Source organism: Saccostrea cucullata, unplaced genomic scaffold (genome assembly GCF_032062105.1).
Source record: "Saccostrea cucullata isolate Sc308-1 unplaced genomic scaffold, CSIRO_AGI_Scuc_v1 ctg660, whole genome shotgun sequence".
NCBI lineage: Eukaryota > Metazoa > Mollusca > Bivalvia > Ostreida > Ostreidae > Saccostrea > Saccostrea cuccullata.
The window spans coordinates 18,777-26,507 of record NW_026927717.1 but is presented as its reverse complement, the minus strand read 5'-3'; positions in this window follow the sequence as shown (position 1 = coordinate 26,507).

The following is a 7,731-nucleotide window of genomic DNA, read 5'->3' as shown; positions in this document are numbered from 1 at the left end:
ACTAAAATAGAATTTTCTGTGAAATTCCTTAAAAACGCTACTCCTTCTACAGTTTTGGTCTGATTTCAGTATAACTTGGCACACAAGTAGACTACACTAAGATACATAGAATAGTGCATCGGTTTTTGATTTCGATGAACGGTATTGCCATGGTTACTTAAAATAGAATGTTCTGTGAAATTCCTTTAAAACGCTACTCCTTCTACAGTTTTGGTCTGATTTCAATATAACTTGGCACACAAGTAGACTACACTAAGATACATAGAATAGTGCATCGGTTTTTGATTTCGATGAACGGTATTGCTATGGTTACTCAAAATAGAATTTCCTGTGAAATTCCTTAAAAACGCTACTCCTTCTACAGTTTTTGTCTGATTTCAGTATAACTTGGCACAAAAGTAGACTACACAAAGATACATAAAATAGTGCAATGGTTTTTGATAAGTACAAACCAGTAGAGCTACAGTCTTGGCAGAGACATCTGGTTTTTCAAAGGGGAGGGGGTCAAACCATCGCTTGTTTATGTCTTTTTATACATCAATTTTGTGAATATTGATACATTTTATGCCATGATCCCTATGTGTTGGTCATTTAATTCTTTAATTGTATATATATTTTATGTGTTATATGGAATGTTTTTAGTGTATGAATGACACAAAATGAGAAAATTAATGATTTTTTTTCAGTTGCATATTTATGCATTTCCTCTTCACATATAAAAAGCTTTTTTTTACTTATTGTAACAGATTTTTTTTCTTGACAATATTTATGATCTAGTTCATATGTTTTGTTAGGCTTAAAAAACTATTGGTCATCACGGAAAAAAGAATTGTTTTATCTTAGTTGAAAAATCTTTTAGGCTTAAATTTTATGGTTCATAAACCCTACAGCTAGACCTGCTGTAATCAGTATGAGATGAACTTCAGTTTTTTTGTATTTGAATTGAAGGTTAAGTGAGTTGATCAGTCATGTTTTATCGTCTCTAAGTCATTTTTCAACTTCTTCTTTAGAAGCATCTCAACATTTAAAAAGTTTATGTAGTACATGTACTAAGTAATTGATTATAGCTTGTACATAGATGCTTATTATGTACGTGTACTAGTAGTAAAATTGTGATGGCCAGTCTGTGCAGTAATGCATATTTAACACATATCTCTCTCATTAAATCATTTAGGAAAAAAGGTTAAATGACCTCTAATCAGATTTGAAGTGAAATTCAAAATAATTAAGGATCTCTAAAACAGAAGGTGAAAAACTGATTTTTTTTTTCAAAGTTAAGGCTGTAGTATCATTATTATGACCTCCAAAGGTACATGTTTAATGTAAAATCTGTATTCTTACATTGTTTGTGCAAAGCTCAAAAGCTTTGAGATATGGGGTTCAGAAATAACTTAATGAATTTAAGATAGATTTTTAGCTCACCTAACAGAATTGTAGAGCTTATGTAATACCCTCGGCGTCTGTGTTGGTGTTGGCATCCCAAGTTAAGATTAATTTTTTTTGGAGCAGTTTTCTTTTTAAATACATCTGTGTCCTATATTGATTAGACATGCATGGAAGATGCTTCTAGTGTGTTTCATTGTACCAGTCAAAGTTTCAGATCCTGCAATTTCAGCAAAGGAATGACCAGGTTATGTTTATGTTTATGCAGGTTAACATTTTTGGTGCAGTTTTTGGTGTACTTCTCATTTCCAAGGAACTGTAAGCCCTATGTTGACCAAACTTGCACGGTTGATACATCTAAGGATGCACATCATCAGGCTTGTTTTGGATGCTGAATCTGACCTGCATTTTCTGGTCGAGTGAACAGATTAAAGTTTCTGATGCAGGTCTCATTTGCAAGTAACTATAAGCCCTATGAAGACCAAACTTGCATGGGTGACATATCTAAGGATGCATACTACTGGGCTTGCTTCGGATGTTCATTTCCAAGATAATATGAGCCCTATAATGACCAAATAGCATGGATGGTACATCTTAGGATGCATACTTCCAAACTAACATCCTAAAAGTTTTTTTGTGCAGGATTCATTTCCAAGTTACAATGAGCCTTATAATGACTAAACTTGCATGGATAATTCATCTTAGGATGCATAACTACCAGACTTGCTTCGAATGCTTAATCTGACCTACATTTTTTCTGGATCACTGAAGAAATTAAATTTTTATGCAAGTTTCATTTCTATGTAACTATTAGCCCTATGGTGTGCAAACTAGCATGGATGATACATCTTAGGATGCACACTAATGGACTTTTTCCGGATGCTGAATTCAACATACATTTTTTCTAGTAAATGGACCAGGTAAAAGTTATAGGTGCAGGTCTATTACCAATACCTATAAGACTTGTATAAACCAAACTTGCCCAAATGATGCATCAAGGGATGAAAACTCAAACTTGCTTCAGATGCTGGATTTTAATCACATTTTTTGTGAAGAAGAAATAGTTTGAAGTTTTTATATACTTTTATACCAAAGTATCAGATCAATATTGCATAAATTTTGCATTTTTGAATGTACTTTTTTGTAGCATAATTGTGTGACTTTGTCTTTCTTAAAGAGAACATTTGTTGATTGATTGATTGTATACTGTTTAACGTCCCTCTCCAGAGTATTTCACTGATATGGAGACGTCCGAACATTTGTTAAAGTGAGCTCTGTAATCTCTGATTACATATGTTTATTTCTGCAATGAATGATAAACATTAAAAATAACAAGAGTCCATGCCCTGTTTACAGAAACAGTTTTTTATTTGTATATAATTTTTTAACTCTACACACATAACAGAGCACAGACTGGCAATGCTGTTGAGTTGGTTTTCCCTTCTCAAATTGCTACTCTGAATTTTATGGATTATAAAATTAATATTTTTCATTAATGGACAGCAAAATTTCTACTTTCTTACGTATTAACTTAGCGGCATACCGTCTGTGTGGTGAATTTGTGGCAAAATGGGGTTTTGTATTAAATTTTAAATTTTCTTTATTATTTAAATGAAATTATAATGGTTGGAAAACACGTAAAAAATAATATATCTGCGATTAAAATGTGCAGTATAGTTATTAGGGAAGCGTGCTGAATAATTTGTTTATAGAATTTAACAACAACAAGAATTTGACGAGTTTCGTTACATAAAATATCATTTCCCCTCTAAGCCGTAAAAGAACTAATGTTCATACGAATATAATATATTGAATACCTTTAAAATTTATCCAAGATTCTTGGCTTTTCTTGAACTCTCATTATTCTAAACACTCTTCCGATTGCCTTTTCTCTACAGAGAAAACTTCGGAATGTTTTTCAAGAGTATGTTTCGGTATATGTTTTTAAAAATAGTCAGTTAAACGACGATTGATTTTTTCCCGTTTAAAAGTTAAGGTAACACATCAATATCCAATCATTAATTCCTATTGAAATTAAAAAAAAGATGTGAACGTTCAATTTATTAAATTTATGTCATGAAATGCAAGCACTTAGCGGCAAATCGTGTATGTGGGCACTTTGCGGCATATATGGCCTTTTTAAATTAAATTAATAATTAAGCATATGACTTTTAGAAACCAAATTTTATTTTGTGAATATACCAGGTTGAAATTATGTATCTGCAATAAACAATCTTTACAGGAAAAAATCAAGATGTTTTACATGTAGAACCTTCTCTACTCTGCACACTTTTAGAGATATGATTCCATCGCTTTTTTGTTGCAGTTAAGAGCAATCGGCCCTTATATTAAAATTGTAGAATATAGATATTCATAGATTATTGCACAATATGTAATAAATTCAAATATTCTTTATATTTCAAAAGGCCACGATATTAGTACATTGATATATACATTCTCCGTAGAAGTAAACAACGGTGATTTCTATTCAGTGATACTGTGTTGTGTTCCTTATTTTTCCTTTGGGTATTTGCTATGTACTATAAAGTGAATATTAAATAAATAAGCTTAAAAATATTTGCACCCTTAAAAAGTATATAATTTCTCCATGTACCAAAAAAATTTGTAGTGTTGTAGAGAATGTCCTTAAAGAAAATGTTTATGGTGTGAAATCAGTAGACTTGAGGAATAGCAGGGTTTTTTTTATTGTTAAATGGATAGAAGGTAAAGTTATCACAACAATAACGAATAATAACGAATAATGAATTCCTATTGTACTCGGAAAACTGCAAGTATATAAATTTATATAAATTCATATCATGGATTGTAATCACTTAGCGGCATACCGTCTGTGTGGTGAATTTGTGGCAAAATGGGGTTTTGTATTAAATTTTAAATTTTCTTTATTATTTAAATGAAATTATGATGGTTGGAAAACACGTAAAAAATAATATATCTGCGATGAAAATGTGCTGTATAGTTATAAGGGAAGCGTGATGATTAATTTGTTTATAGAATTTAACAACAACAAGAATTTGACGAGTTTCGTTACATAAAATATCATTACCCCTCTAAGCTGTAAAAGAACTAATGTTCATACGAATATAATATATTGAATACCTTTAAAATGTATCCAAGATTCTTGGCTTTTCTTGAACTCTCATTATTCTACACACTCTTCCAATTGCCTTAAAGTTTTCTCTACAGAGAAAACGTTGGGATGTTTTTCAAGAGTATGTTCCGGTATATTTTTTTTAAAATGGTCAAGTTAAAAGACGATTGATTTTTTTCCTTAATTTTGAATTGTTTAAAAGTTATAGTAAAACATCAATAACCAATCATTCATTCCTATTGAAATTAAAGAAAGATGTGAACGTTCAATTTATTAAATTTATGTCATAAAATGCAAGCACTTAGCGGCAAACCGTGTATGTGGGCACTTTGCGGCATATATGGCCTTTTTAAATTAAATTAATAATTAAGCATATGACTTTTAGAAACCAAATTTTGTTTTGTGAATATACCAGGTTGAAATTATGTATCTGCGATAAACAATCTTTACAGGAAAAAAATCAAGATGTTTTACATGTAGAACCTTCTCTACCCTGCACACTTTTAGAGATATGATTGTATCGCTTTTTTGCAGTTAAGAGCGATCGGCCCTTATATTAAAATTGTAGAAAATAGATATTCATAGAATATTGCACAATATGTAATAAATTCAAATATTCTTTATATTTCAAAAGGCCACGATATCAGCTCATTGATATATACATTCTCCGTAGAAGTAAACAACGGTGATTTCTATTCAGTGATACTGTGTTGTGTTCCTTATTTTTCCTTTGGGTATTTGCTACGAACTATAAAGAGAATATTAAATAAATAAGCTTATAAATTTTAGCACCTTTAAAAAGTATATAATTTCTCAATGTCCAAAAAATATTTGTTGTGTTGTAGAGAAAGTTTAAAAAAAAATGTTTATGGTGTGAAATCAGTAGACTTGAGTAATAGCAGTATTTTTTTTATTGTTAAATGGATAGAAGTTAAAGTTATCACAATAACGAATAATAACAAATAATGATTTCCTATTGTACTCGGAAAACTGCAAGTATATAAATTTATATAAATTCATATCATGGATTTTAATCACTTAGCGGCATACCGTCTGTGTGGTGAATTTGTGGCAAAATGGGGTTTTGTATTAAATTGTAAATTTTCTTTATTATTTAAATGAAATTCTAATGGTTGAAAAACACGTAAAAAATAATATATCTGCGATTAAAATGTGCAGTATAGTTATTAGGGAAGCGTGATGAATAATTTGTTTATAGAATTTAACAACAACAACAATTTGACGAGTTTCGTTACATAAAATATCATTACCCCTCAAAGCCGTAAAAGAACTAATGTTCATACGAATATAATATATTGAATACCTTTAAAATGTATCCAAGATTCTTGGCTTTCCTTGAACTCTCATTATTCTAAACACTCTTCCGATTGCCTTTTCTCTACAGAGAAAACTTCGGGATGTTTTTCAAGAGTATGTTTCGGTATATGTTTTTAAAAATGGTCAAGTTAAAAGACGATTGATTTTTTTCCTTAATTTTGAATTGTTTAAAAGTTAAAGTAACACATCAATATCCAATCATTAATTCCTATTGAAATTAAAAAAGATGTGAACGTTCAATTTATTAAATTTATGTCATGAAATGCAAGCACTTAGCGGCAAATCGTGTATGTGGGCACTTTGCGGCATATATGGCCTTTTTAAATTAAATTAATAATTAAGCATATGACTTTTAGAAACCAAATTTTGTTTTGTGAATATACCAGGTTGAAATTATGTATCTGCGATAAACAATCTTTACAGGAAAAAAACAAGATGTTTTACATGTAGAACCTTCTCTACTCTGCACACTTTTAGAGATATGATTGTATCGCTTTTTTGTTGCAGTTTAGAGCGATCGGCCCTTATATTAAAATTGTAGAAAATAGATATTCATAGAATATTGCACAATATGTAATAAATTCAAATATTCTTTATATTTCAAAAGGCCACGATATTAGTACATTGATATATACATTCTCCGTAGAAGTAAACAACGGTGATTTCTATTCAGTGATACTGTGTTGTGTTCCTTATTTTTCCTTTGGGTATTTGCTACGTACTATAAAGTGAATATTAAATAAATAGCTTAAAAATATTTGCACCCTTAAAAAGTATATAATTTCTCAATGTCCAAAAAAAATTTGTTGTGTTGTAGAGAAGGTCCTTAAAGAAAATGTTTATGGTGTAAAATCAGTAGACTTGAGGAATAGCAGGGTTTTTTATTGTTAAATGGGTAGAAGTTAAAGTTATCACAACAATAACGAATAATAACGAATAATGAATTCGTATTGTACTCGGAAAACTGCAAGTATCTAAATTTATATAAATTTATATCATGGATTGTAATCACTTAGCGGCATACCGTCTGTGTGGTGAATTTGTGGGAAAATGGTGTTTTGTATTAAATTGTAAATTTTCTTTATTATTTAAATGAAATTCTAATGGTTGAAAAACACGTAAACAATAATATATCTGCGATGAAAATGTGCAGTATAGTTATAAGGGAAGCGTGATGAATAATTTGTTTATAGAATTAAACAACAACAAAAATTTGACTAGTTTCGTTACATAAAATATCATTATATCCCTCTAAGCCGTAAAAGAACTAATGTTCATACGAATACCGTATATTGAATACCTTTAAAATGTATTCAAGATTCTTGGCTTTGCTTGAACTATCATAATTCTAAACACTCTTTCGATTGCCTTTTCTCTACAGAGAAAATGTCGGGATGTTTTTCAAGAATATGTATATGTTTTGAAAATCGGCCAAGTTAAAGGACGATTGATTTCTTTTTCCAAATTTAGATGGGTTAAGTAACACATCAATATCGAATTATTAATTCAATTTGTAATTGAAGAAAGATGTGAATGTTCAATTTATTATATTTATGTCATGAAATGCAAGCACTTAGCGACATATATAGCCTTTTTAAATTAAATTAATAACTTAGCATATGGCTTTTAAATACCATATTTTATTTTGTGAATATCGCATGTTATAATTATGTAGCTGCGATAAACAATCGCATTATCCTTAGTTTGGAGAAGTAAGAAATATTTTTTACAAAATGTAACAACGAGAAGAGATTTGCGACTTTTGTTGCTTATCAGTAACCCTTTAGCCCTGAAAAGAAATAATATGGATACAAAACAATACATTTATTAAATAAAAAAAACATCCAAGATTGTTGGCTTTGCTTCAAATATTTCAATGAAAAGAGTTTTCTCTTTTT